This window comes from Sarcophilus harrisii, chromosome 1 (genome assembly GCF_902635505.1).
Source record: "Sarcophilus harrisii chromosome 1, mSarHar1.11, whole genome shotgun sequence".
In the NCBI taxonomy this organism is placed as follows: Eukaryota; Metazoa; Chordata; class Mammalia; order Dasyuromorphia; family Dasyuridae; genus Sarcophilus; species Sarcophilus harrisii.
Window position 1 is genome coordinate 50,572,358 of NC_045426.1, and position 13,384 is coordinate 50,585,741.

At 38.9% G+C, this 13,384-nt stretch overlaps 1 protein-coding gene across 12 annotated transcripts in view; it reads left to right on the forward strand.

The window, feature by feature from the left end:
- The window catches only part of ATP2B2 (ATPase plasma membrane Ca2+ transporting 2), a 647,176-nt gene that overhangs the window by 356,347 nt on the left and 277,445 nt on the right, over positions 1-13,384 (forward strand). The window lies entirely within an intron of this gene.

The following is a 13,384-nucleotide window of genomic DNA, read 5'->3' on the forward strand; positions in this document are numbered from 1 at the left end:
CAGAGATGCTCACATCTGTAGAGCACGTTGCAGTTTTCAAAGTATTTTTCCTATAACATCTTATTTTCACTTTATACTTGAAGAAATCAAGATTCAGAAGAGCTGTTTGTTGGATTCAATTTAACTCCATTATTTTTAATCAATATAAGTACCAACTAACAGTATAAAACATAATCCATAGCCAATTATTTTCCCATTCTGTTTGATTCTTTCTTTTTGCTTTCTATAAATTTTCTAGTGAAAATCTAACCTTTTCTTTTGTATTTCTTTTGATGTGTTTATTCTCACTTTTCCTACATCACTGGTCTCTTTCCTTTTCTGGTCATAGTCATTCTTAATTTTGTGTTTTGTACAAGTACATCATTGAGATTTTTGGCTGCCTGCTTACAACCACCTTGTACCATTCCATTGCTACAGCCACAAGGAGAAGAAATTATTGTCCTGTAGTTTAGACCATTTCCTTTAAGCAATATCATCTCATCATTCTCGTCCTCCCCTATTTTAGCACAAAATTTTAGCGAAACAGAAAATAAGGAAATTAAATAAATGGTGAATGTAGCAATGAGGAGAGTTGTATTCAGACAAAACCATCCAGTGTAAGGAGAGTGGAGGCTTGCCTCTCTGCATGCTCTGGTTAAAGTCATTTTCTGAAAGTTACATTAACTGATAAAAAGTGAACAGAACTAGGGAAACATTGTACATACTAATAGCAGTATTGTTCAATAAAGAATTGATTTAATTACTCTCAGAAATGCAATGATCCAAAACAATCCCAAGGAATCATGATGAAAAATGTCTTCAGATTAATGTCTTTCAAATACATACCAAAGCATACTGTTTTTCACTTTCTTTTTTTTTTTTAATTTGCTTTTCCCCCTCCAAATGACTAATGTAGAAATTTCTTATATGGTCACACAATTATAAACTATATTAGATTGCTTATCTCAAGGAGGGGAGAAAAAAAAAGGGAGCTACCAGGAGCCAAAGAGTTAGCAGTTTAGAAGTTCTTGCAATGAAATGGTGCCTTAGCTGCAGAAAAGTCACCTCTTACAAGTCACTCTCTAGTCTCCTCCTACTTTAGGGTGTGGTTTGTTGCTGATATGAACATAAAACCCCTCCAATCAGTCTGCAGCAATCCTCCTATGAGAAAATATGTACTAATAGCCTCTTTCCTTCCTCAGTGTCCATGAAATATTGGATATTCTTTTTTTTTTCAAAATAAAGTCCCTTACCATGCGTTCTATGTGGTAATGAAGACTGAGAAATGAAATTGCTCTTTTCTCCCTTTTCTTCTTCTTTTGGGCTTTTCATCCCCACCCTCTTCCTTCTTGCTCATATGGCAGATGGGAGGCCTAGTAAAAGTGCAAGGATGAGTGGGATGAGTGATGGTTGCTAACTCTATTTCTATTGACCTTTTGCTGTACAGTCTGTTTTGAACAGGAGCACTTTCTCAAATCGGAAATGATAAATTATGTCTCCCTTGATCTTGATCCAGCTAGTAAAAGAAAGCAGGTTAAGAAAAGGCAGAGCTACAGAGGGCAGTTCACCTCCCCGTCAGAGCTTCAAGATTCTAAGACCCGATCAAGTGTTAAATACTATTCTGTGTCAGTTATGCATGCATGTTTTTTCCTCCTTCAAAATTTCCCAGAGGTCTTATCCTTTGGAGATACAAAACTCCAGTCATTTTGCTTAGGACTCTAGTGCTTGAAAGCACATCACAGTCAACTAATCTAATCCTCTCACTTCACATATGAGAAAAGTGAGCCAAGGAAGATAACTTTGATTTGCCCAAGGTCACAGGTAGTAAGCATCAAAAGTGCAATTTGAAACTAGATCCTCTGACTCCAGATTGGTCGGTTCTTTTTCTATGTTCTGTTGTTTCTATTATTTACATGATGATTGCATCTTAGGCAGCCTCTGGCTTATTCCAATTTATGTGTTCTTTGGGGACCCCTGTCTATCAAAATCTTGTCTTCCTTCAGAATCCATGCCCTATCTTGACAGAGATAGGGAGACTGAGAGACAGGAACTGTACTCCCCCCCCCCCCCCCCCCACCAAAAAAACACCCAAGGAAGGTGATTCCATTTATGACAAACACATTATTGTCTCTTCCCTTTCTTCTCTATTGGCTGGTAGTAGATGGGAAAGTCAAAGTGATGAAGGATCCATAACTACTCAACTAAGAGAAAAATGTGACCCTATAAAGACATCAACAGATCATGGTCATATGAAGTAGTTAGTACCCTTTTCCATGATAAACCAGATACTAGAATAAGAAGGCCCTGTAAGTTTTCTTGTAGTCATTTCAGGGTGGGGTTATCCCTGGGCCTACCACTTCAGAGATAATAAAACCCCAGAGGGCAAAAATTTTGTGTAAACAACAGCAGCTGTCCAAGGTACTGATGCTGCTTCTGTGGTCTTGATCTATATCTATATCTGGCCACTGGACCCAGATGGCTCTGGAGGGGAAATTGAGGCAGATGACCTTGCCCAGCCCTCCCTCACTTAAATTCAATTTACTAGCATATCATGATGCCATCTCTCTGATGTCACAGTCCTCTTCAAGAACAAAGGACAAACAACAGCCTTCCTTCACCTTGACTACTTAATTCTTTGAAAAATTCTCAGCAATTCTATCTTTGTAGCTAGACTGCCTTTTGAACCTTGCTCCTCCTTCTGTGCTCTCGATTCTGAAAACTCTCCCCCAGCTTCTATGGATTGTCATGAGCCCTACTGGTTTGCTCACATGACCATGAATTTTAGTTATGCCTGTTGACTTTCCCAATTCTCATCTTTTCTAAAGTTTGTCATGCTGTAGGCATTACTTCTTTTCCTTACTCCATGTGTCCTAGCCTATTCTAGCTTGTTCCCCTTTGAATTTGAATAAGCATTGTTCTGTGGACTGAGACTGTATTAAGGGCTAAGTCAATTGTCAAAATTCTCACTATACTAAGGGTGCCTGAGCTCTGGTCCATCGCCACCTTTTTCCCCTTGAAAAGGTTTCCAGATATCTTTACTAATATTCTGAAAACCAATTTTTTGTGTGACTTTCCTGCTCAAATACCTTGGATGACTATTTCCTACAGCATCAAGTTTATATTCTTCTGTCTGGCTTTCAGAATTTTCCTTATGCTGGGCCTGATCTATCTGACCAGACTTCATCTTTCCTCTACCATACACCCAGAACTCTCTCCAGTTTGATATCTTCACTGTACTGTCAACATGACATTCTTTAGAAAGAATAAAGTTAAGTAAACCAAATTAGTGGTATGATGATTGTACAGAAACTCAGAATCTTGATAAAATCTTTTAGAGAACTGAAAAATCAAGATACTTTTCTATTTTATGTTATCAGATTACTTATTAAAAACTGTTTTTCACCTTCTTTCTCTATGCATATCGATAAATGTGTTTTCACTATTTCTGCTTTCTTGTACTCCAACTTAGACATTTCTGCCTGCTTTCAACTTCTAAATCTATGACTATGTGAAAGGAATTGAAGGAATATATGATGATATCTGAATGTTATGGAATACTACTGTGCCTTAGAATGATGATGGTTTTGATGAATCCCAGGAAAACTTGCATGAATTGATACAGAGTGACATGAACAGAACTAGAAGAACATTTTATACAATAACAATATTGTAAAGACAAAGGTTTGAGGACTTTGATCAATCAAATGACCAACCAAAATAATAGAAACTATGAGAAAGCATGCTATTCTCTTTCTGAAGGAGATGTGGATTCAAGGTGCAGGTAAAGCTATAGACAGAAAGAAATAGATATAAAGAGTAAGGAGACTAGGCTGGCTGGAGTCTCGGAGGCCAGATGTTAGCAAGCAATGGAGAGGTAATGGAAAGGATAAATTCAAGTAGGGAGAGGGGGACTAAATTGTAAAAGACTTTGAATATTAGGAAAAGGAGGTTCAATTTTATCCTGTAAGCATGGGGGAGACTTTGCAACATTTGAATGTGGGATTTTGAACATCATAGAATTTCTTCAAGTTCTCTGGAGGGACATCATCATTTCCCAGTATCTCCCAACTCTTGTGGTAATATTTGTATTTCATGTTATAAGCAGGTGACTGTCACCAGAAAGTTTTTCAAATGGACAGGGTTGTGCTGTTTCCTAGTGGTTATAACTTTCCTTTTAATATTTTATTGAGGCAATCTGAGGTTAAGTGACTTGCCTGTAGTCACATAGCTAGTAAATATTAAGTATCTGAGGTGGGATTTGAACTCAGGTCATCCTGAGAGCTCTATTTACTACACTATGTAGCTGCCCATTTGATTTTCTTTTAGAAACAGTGAGCCAGACTTAAACCCTCTCTGTTTTTTTCTTATTAAAGGAGAGAAATACATTGACCTTAGTTGAAGAAGATGCTTTTACAGCAAAACAGCAAAGAACCCTAGAGTATTAGGTAATACGGTGTAATAGAATGTACTGGGATTAAAATCCCAGAACAAAAGAATCAAAAAGTTCTGAGTTCAGTTTCTGTTTTTGATGTTAACTAAGTAGGCAACAATGGATAGATCCCTTAGTCTTTCTGAGCCTGTTTTATTGATTGGCAACTTGGGAATAATACTTACAGTGTGCCTAGTTGTGAGGGTCCAGTGTGATTGTGTCTCCTTCCCTTCCTCTCTCCTTCCTTTCCTCCCTTCATTCTTCCCTCCTTCCTTCCCTGCCATCTCCCCCATCTCCCTCCCTCTCTCCCCATTTCCCTCCTTTCCTTATCCTTCCTTCCTCCCTCCCTCCCTCCCTTTTTTCCTCCCTCCCTTCCTTTCTTCCCTTTCTTGATTCTCCTAGTGGTCAATGCTCTTTATCCCCTCAAATATATATAGATTATATTTGTGATATAATATTATTTATTATATTATAATAATATGTATTTATTATATAATTATACATAATATATAATAAATATCATTCTGTTTAAATCTTGTATCCCTTGAACAGAATATATCAACAAATTTTTAGAATATAAACGCCTTGAAGGCAGGGGCTGTTCTTCATTTTAGCTTTGTATCTCTAGGTGGGAAGAAGACTAGCATATAGGAGGTGCTTAGAAATCCATTTTAAATTAATCTGAGTGTTTAAGCTGATTCATTCCCATTTTCTAGAAATGTACTGTCCTCTTCTTTGGACCTTGCATTCCTTCCTCTCAGATTGAGAGGCACTGCCATATAGTAGATAGAGCTCCAGACTTGAAATCAGTAAGTTATTGTTTTTCAGACCTTTTGGTTTTACACAACTCTTTATGATCTTGATAAAGATTCTGGAGTGGTTTTCCTTTGCCTTTTCCAGATCATTTTACAAAAGAGAAAACTGAGGCAGAGAGGGATTAAGTTACTTGCCCAGGGCCGCACAGCTAATAAGTGTCAGAGGCCATCTTTGAACTTGACTCTAGGCCCAGTGTGCCACTTAATTGCAGGAAGACCTGATTTCAAATCCTGCCTGAAACACTAGCTAGATAGATGGTCCTAAGCAATCTGCCCAACCTTAATCAGTCTCAGTATCTTCATGTATAAAATAGGAATGATAATAGTAGCAACCTCATAGAATTGTTGTGAGGATCAAGTGAGATAATGTATGTAGAATGTTTTGTAAATCATAAAGCAATATATAAATATTATTATTATTTCAAAAATCCTATAGCTCCTGAAAAATCAAGTTGGAGTTTCCAAGGTCATGTTCTTTTGTAGATGATTGGGGAGGGCCCTGGATTGAAGCTGGCTGCTTGTTCTGCTCAGTTGATTTGGCACTGTTGCCTTTCCTTTGGACCTTAAAGCTATTGTACATGTCCTAAAAATAATCCATGCCACTTGGCATTACTACTTTGTGACTAATGTCTGAGTCCCATCATCATGCAATTAGAAAACAATCACCTTTCCTTTGCATTTTTGATTTTTGGGGAAAAAAAAAAACAAACCAGAAAGGTTTGACACATTCAGAAGAATGCTTTATATTGTATCTTAGGGCAAAATTTCTTCCCACTGACACAGATCTCTGGCATCAGAGTGAAAAAGATGAAAAGAAATTCTCTATACAGATTCCCTTTCCAGGCATCTCAGTAAATGCTGAAAAATGTTGGCTGCTTTTGCTTGAATAGAATAAACTCGATGCTTCTACCCGCTTGAAATGAAAAAGAGAAAAGAGACCTGGGGGAAACTGAGGCATTATGGTTTAGTGGAGTGTGATATAGACTGCATAAGTTAACATCTTTGATTAAGGAAAAATGGGATCCTAGGTTTAAATCACTTTTCTTCTACTTTCTTTTTTAGCATCAAAAGCCATCATTCCCTCTTTTTGTTGTTCTCAATTGATTCGATTCTTTTGTACTTGCTGAAACCTTTCGAAGGAGTGGACGGGAAGGGGTAGGAGATTGTGATATAGAGCAGCTGAAAATTCCTAGCTTGCTTTTTAATATCATTCTTGGTGTGTCATTTAATTTCTCTTGGCCTCAGATTTCTTATTTGTAAAACAATGAGGCCAGACTAAACAAGGTTGCTGTAAGTTTTAAATCTGTGACTTAGTTAGATAGCTCAGTGGGTAGGGCCCTGGACCTGTACTCAAGAAGGCATGAGTTTAAATGCAGCTTCAGAAACTTACAAGCTCTTTGATCTTGAACAAGTCACTTCTTTCTGCCTTGGTTTCCTCAAACTCCCAAGGTTGCTGTGAGCATGAAAGGATAAAATATGTTTAAAGGCTCTGTCTCTGGTTTGTGGTAGGTACTTAATGTTTATTCTCTTTTTTTCTGTATATTTGTATCCGAACCAGCTTTAGACTTGTTCTAGTCCCCAGTAATTTCTTGTCTGAGCCTCTCCCCCCCCCCCCAAGATCTGTTAATCACCCAGAGTAACCTTGATCAGGAAACAGAGAAGGCAAATTAGTTAATATAGTCTGTCTGGTGCTGTTGATGTTTTGTTTCTGTTCTAGGTGTGGAACCCATTTCCTGAATCAATCTTAGAACTTAGAATGTTTTTTTTAGAAATGGAAAGGACCCTTAAAGATCTTCTAATCCAACCCCCTCTCTCATACTCTAGACTTGGAAACTGATTTCAAGGCTGGGGGGTTGGAATCTATAATCGATTGATCAGTAAGCAATCACTAAGTTCTTTCTTTACTCTGGTCTGAGGAAACAAATCTAAAAGCAAGCAGGGTCCTACCTTCCATTTCCATTTGACTGGAAATTAGAACATGGGAGTGGTCAAACTTGCCTCCCCAACACCCCTGGCTCCCAATAACCCACTGACTTTCACTTGGCTCTTTCTTATACTTCAGAGTTGCAGAATAGTAAGGCATTGGATCGTGATGGACAGATCATGGCGTTAGCCACTGGGATACTTGGTTTTGAGTCTCACTTTGCCCTCAGTCAGTAAGCATTTATTAAGCATACACTCTGTGCCAAAGATTGTGCTAAGTGCTAGGGATTCAAAGAAAGGCAAAAGGTGGTCACTGCTCTCAAAATCCTTTTGGTCACATTCTTATTCTGAGCCTCTGCTGTCAAATAAATGCACTGGACTCAAGGATCCCCAAGTTCCATTTAGTTCCGAAATTCTATAGCTTATTGTCTGGGACATACATTATCACTCAAGGGCAAGGCCTGGATGTTTTAGGATTTGGGCTGGAAGTCAGGGGATGTGCTGCTATCTGTTCACTACTGCCAAAGACTGGGCCAGGGATTTGGCCAAAGCGTGTTTCCCTCTTGCCCTCTGTCTGCCTGCACCCACCCCGTCTCTCTACAGAGAGCATCTGGCACCTAGAAGGCTTCATTTCAGGAGGCTGGTTCCCAGCTGTCTCCTTTGGATGGACTTTAGAGTTATGACCCAGCTGTCTATTGGAGTTGAATCAAGCCCCTCTGCCTAGGTCCCCTTCTGGCCTTCTGTATCTCCAAGGAGCCAGACTTTTGTTATTTCATATCTGGGCCAGGCAGGCCCAAATCTTTATAAGCAATGTGGACAGAATATAAGAACTGGGCAGATTCTAAATGAGTCCCTTCCAGTTCCGGAGCTGAAGTTCCAAATATTACTATCGTGTACTTCAAATCACACAGGTAGATAGTTCCAGGACTAAAACTCAGCTTGCCTGACTCCTAGTCAGTCCATTGTCTTTCCATGATATCCTAGGTATACTGTAAGCATCTTATTTGTCATTCCTGGAGCCATCATCCTGGCCTTGCTTTTCATGCTCAGGGCACCCTGGAGGCCTAATCCTGGCTCTTTTCCCCAAGCCCTAGGATAGCCAGGCACCGCATATTTAATGCCAGGAGCTGGTGGATCTGTCAGGGTAACAGATTTCTGGAAAGGAGCTGTGTGACCCCTACAACTCTCTCTGGGCCACTTGGTTCAGTAGCCTAAAGCCCTCATTGCTGGACTGAGAGATAGCATTTTATGAGTCAGAACTTATTGATTGAAATGTTGCCTGTGTGCCCAGCCCTCTGCTGGGCACTATGTGGATAATGCAGATAAAACAATTCCTTTAGAAAAAACAAATGGAGAATAATTTTATTACATTATGTGATATTTTTCAATGTATAATAAGAAGTCAGAAGTAAGAGACAGAGAGAGAGAGACACACACATACACACACACAGAGAGATAGAGAGAGAGACATAGACAGAGAGAGAGAGAGAGAGAGAGAGAGAGAGAGAGAGAGAAAGAAATGAATGAAGTCTAGAATAACTAAGGAAAGGGAGATATTGGGATTTGTGGTGGGTAGTGGGTGGGTAGGATTGGGAAAGGAGAGGATGCATTCCAAATAAGGGGAAAAGGCATATAAAATGATGCAGAGGTGAGAATGAACATGGGAAACTTTGGGATGAAATGAGCCTGCCTGAAGTAGAGGGTGAGGATTGAAGAATCCCAAAGGGCAGCGTTAACTAGCTCACATCAATCCAGTGTGTGACGGGCCTTGGAAGGCAACCTCAGCTCTAACGATCTCTTTCCCAAAGGCTTTGCAATTTGGGACCTAAACTTTTGGTGCTATGTGGTCAGTTATTTAGTAGGGCATATGAAAGAGGAAAGAGAAGGGAATATATCACTCTGGAAGGTTTTTTAACAGCTGGGTTGTTTCAGAAAGGATTAGTGAAGGAAGGTTTGGGAACTAATTAATTACCAGCATTTAGTAACTACTTATCAGTCAAAATAAAATGATCAAGCCAGAAGAGATTACAGAACATAGAATTCCTGAACTGCAGGAGGCCTTAGAAATAAAATGTTAGAAAATAAAATTTTTAAAAATTAATCAGTTTTATTTTTCATTGCTTTCTTTGGTTTTTAATGTCACTCTCATTTCTGAACATATCCCTTCATTTCCCCTACATAGTGAGCCATCACTAACAAAGAGAACTCTCCACCCCTTACTCCCTGCCCCCAATCAACTCATCAGTCACATTCAACACTGTAGGAGTGTCCAGGAGCCAGTTTATAATAGCTTTTAAGAGCTAATTGTTAAATTTTCAGGGTGGGGATTTCCATATTAGATATCAACAAATGGTATAACTCAGGGCAGGATTTAATGTTTTATTGATTGTCTAGAATCAAGAGAGTAACGGAAAAAATTTTAATAATGCCAATTAAATTTAAATGTATGTTGAGTATTTTTTTGGGAAGTCAATTGTTAAACATTTATCATTTTTTGTTTGAATGAATTTGAATGAATTTATCATTCTTGTTTGATAGCATTCACAATATTCTTCAACCTTAGTTCAAAATGGCCAAAGTGGCAAGAGAAATGTTCAGACCTAAAAGGGACTTTAGAACATAGAACCTTAACCGTGAATGAGGTCTTAGAATATGGAACATTAGAGATTCAAGGGACCTTGGATCTCCTCCCAGTCTAGCCTCTCATTTGACAGAGGAGGAAACTAAGGCCCAGGATAAGTGACTCGGTCATTTATGGGCTAGATCCAAAAATATGTCTAACAGTCTTTGTCTTCAATGAGCTAACGGTTTAATTGGGGAGAGATTGAGAATAGACAGTAAGAGAAGACAGTGTATATTGGGGGTCAAGCAATTTTGCAGTATTTAGAGGCTCATAGAAGGATGAAAAGTCTTCCTGGGGACTTGATTTGGACTTTGAAGGATAGCACTTAATGTAGGCAGAGACAGAAGGAGAGTATTCTGATAGAGGGACAGAAAATGTCCAAATACCCATGTTCCAAGGTCTAATGTTAATCAGTATCACTGGTTATTTTAGTGGTTCTTGTTCCCTTTATTATTGATGCAATAAAGACTCAAGCATTTCTTCCCTTTGGGTCTCAGTTTCTCAGTCTACAAAAGGAAGACTTTGGATAACCCTTATGCTCTGTTCTAGCTCTAAAATGATCTGCATCTCGTTGCTTTGACTTGTCTAGGGATACTTACTGGAGTGTGCTGAACTTAAATGTCTAGTTCAAGGGCCCATCCTGTGTCTAGCTGGCTCCCCTTTGTCTTTTAAGAACTCAGTAACCCAGAAGGGAAAGAGACCTTGTATGTATGCATAGATTCAGCTGAATTTTCATGAAGCCAAGTTTCCTTGAGAGAATATTTTGAGTCAGTACCTATTGGACCATGAAGAAATGTTCTCTGCCAAAGCTGGGGAGCCAACTGAAGCTACAGAGCTCCAAAAAGAAAATGACTCAGAAGGTGGAAGAGCAAACGGCATCTTGAGAAGAAGCCCCATTGTTTTCCAGTGCTGGCTTGGCCCCAGACTCACCAAGTGATCTTGGCTGAGTCCTAGCACCCCTCCTTTCATTTTCCTCTTTGGACAGAATGTGATGGTGACTCAGGGACTGTTTTAAGAGGTGCTCTGAAATTACCCACCAGCCTGCTGTCTGTCCAACTGATTCTGCCCAGACTGGAAATTGCCAAGGATCTTGTGACCCTGTCTGATCCATGATTTGCCCTTAGGTTCTGTGTCTCTCTCTGCCTCCATCCGTCTGTCTCTCTTCTCTGTATCTGTCCATTTGTCTCTGTCTCTGTCTCTGACACTCAACACTCAACTGTTTTCTCCTTTATAACACATATTATAAAAATCGATCCATATAAGTTTAAAATAAAATAAATAATATGATCTAATATAGAACATACGGTTATATATCATATCTCTTTCTCTCCAACTCTACCTATCTTTAATTACAAGGGGGGCAATGTGACATAATGAAGAAAAAGCCAGCCTCAGTCAGGAAGACCCAGATTCAAGATGTGCCTCTGACTAGCTTTGTGATCTTGGACAAGTTAGATCAACATTCAGTGACCTCCCCGGAATTCTCAAAGATTAGAAATTGCAGAGTAGAGAGCCGAGTTATTTTGTGATCGAAATCACAAATCTGGGACAAAAGCAACATTGATTACAAACAATCAAACAAACAAATAAACAAATAAATAAACAAACGAAAGACTTCAGAACACATCTGGAGCATTTTTAGGTTCATAAAACTCTCTGGGAACAAAAAAATATACTTATTTTCATTCCTATTTTGCAGATGAAGAAACTGAGGCTCAGAGAGACAAATAGGTAGCTATACAGTTTTTAAGAGTCAGATGTGAAATTTGAACCCAGATCTTCTGCTCCCAATTCAGCATTCTTTCTACCATAACATGCTACCTCTCTAGAAATAAAGAAATGAGAATTTTTTCATTTTTTCTCAATAATATTTTATTTTTCCAAATTCATGTAGAGATAGTTTTCAACATTAATTTTTGTAAGACTTTTTTCTTCCTCCATCTCTTACTTCCCTTATCCCCAAGATAGCAAACAATCTGATATAGGTTAAATGTGTGTAATCTTTTAAAGTGCATTTCCATATTTGTCATGTTGTGCAAGAAAAAGCAGACCAGATCAAAGCATAGTATTTTCACCTTTTTTGTTATTGTTTGCTTGCTTGCTTTTTTTCTTTCACCTTTTGATCTGATTTTTTTGTGCAGCATGATAATTATGGAAATATATTTAGAATAATTGCACATCTTTAACCTATATTGGATTGCTTGCAGTCTATGGGAGGGATTAGGAGAGAATGGAAGGAAAAAAATTTAGAACACGAGGTTTTGCAAAGGTGAATGTTGAAAATTATCTTTACATGTATTTGGAAAAATAAAAAGCTATTAAAATTAAAAAAAAAAAAACAAAAAGAAAAATCAGACCAAAAAGAAAAAAATCCTGAAGAAGATAGAGCAAGCAAACAAAAAAGGTGAAAATACCAAGCTTTGATCTACATTCCGTGTCCATAATTCTCTCTCTGGATGTGGGTAGCAATTTCTAAGGGAATAAGAGATTGAACCACTTATGAAACCATCAAGATATTTAGAGTTTTGGTCAGTGTTTAATGATTTGATTTTCAATAGAGAAAATACTTATTCCAGGTATAGTATCAGATTTGGAACGAGAACTGTTTTCTCTCTTTTCCCTATCTCTGGCTTCAACCCTTTTCTCTGTCTACTATCTCTTTCTCCCTCCTTCTTCTATGTCTCTCTCCCACTGTATACCTGGTACTGTGGAGCCCAAGGGGTAAAACTGCAAAAGTGAATCATACAGTGCTTTTCCTGCAGGAAGGACCCTTCTACTCCACCGAGAATACTGTAAGAATATCTCAGACCAATCCCCTTTACCTCATCACATGGGAGATCATTGTACATAGCGCTCTCAGTTTCTTTTTCTGTAAAATGGGAGAATTGGATTAGATGAATCAAGAGTCCATTCCAGATCTAAATCTCTTAAATTGTGTTTTTCTCTTCCCTCTCTCCACTTGTATTCCTTTGCCTGTACTTCTTCTTTTTGGCATCTTTCAAGTTCCTTACTTCATTACTTCTGTCTCTGTTTCTCTATCTTTGGTTCTCTGTCTTCCTCTCTTTAAATGACTCTTTGTCTCTGTATTTCTCTGTGTCTTAATGTCTGTGTCTCTGTGTCTTTTCTGTGAATTCATCCTCTTTGCTTCTTGTACATTGTGCTTTGCTCTGGATATAATACATCAGAGGAATGAGAGGAGAGAGTCTGTATCTTCCTTTTGGAACCAAAATACAGTTCCCCATGATCCCAGGATCCTGGTTCTGAATGTCCTACATGAGCCTGGGCTGGACCCGGTCTCCGCCCTCAGTTCCCAATAGTGAAGGGGAGAAGTGGGGCAGGTGCAAGAACTGAGGGGTGGAGGGGAACGGGCCTATCATTACCATCTGGCTATCGCTTCCTAGGAGCAGGGCGCTGTAACCCAGCACCTTCATGAAATATTACTGATTGGGTGCTAAGGCTGAGTTTTGCTACAAGGTGAGTATTTTTGCTTTTGATTTTTGGCTATTTCTCTGTTGGGAAGTCACCTTCGGGCTCTATCCCACTGGTTCCCAGTTGCCTGTATTCAAGCCCAGGTTGGGTTTCTCAGCAGGACCCATCTGCAGATTTGGTCAGCGA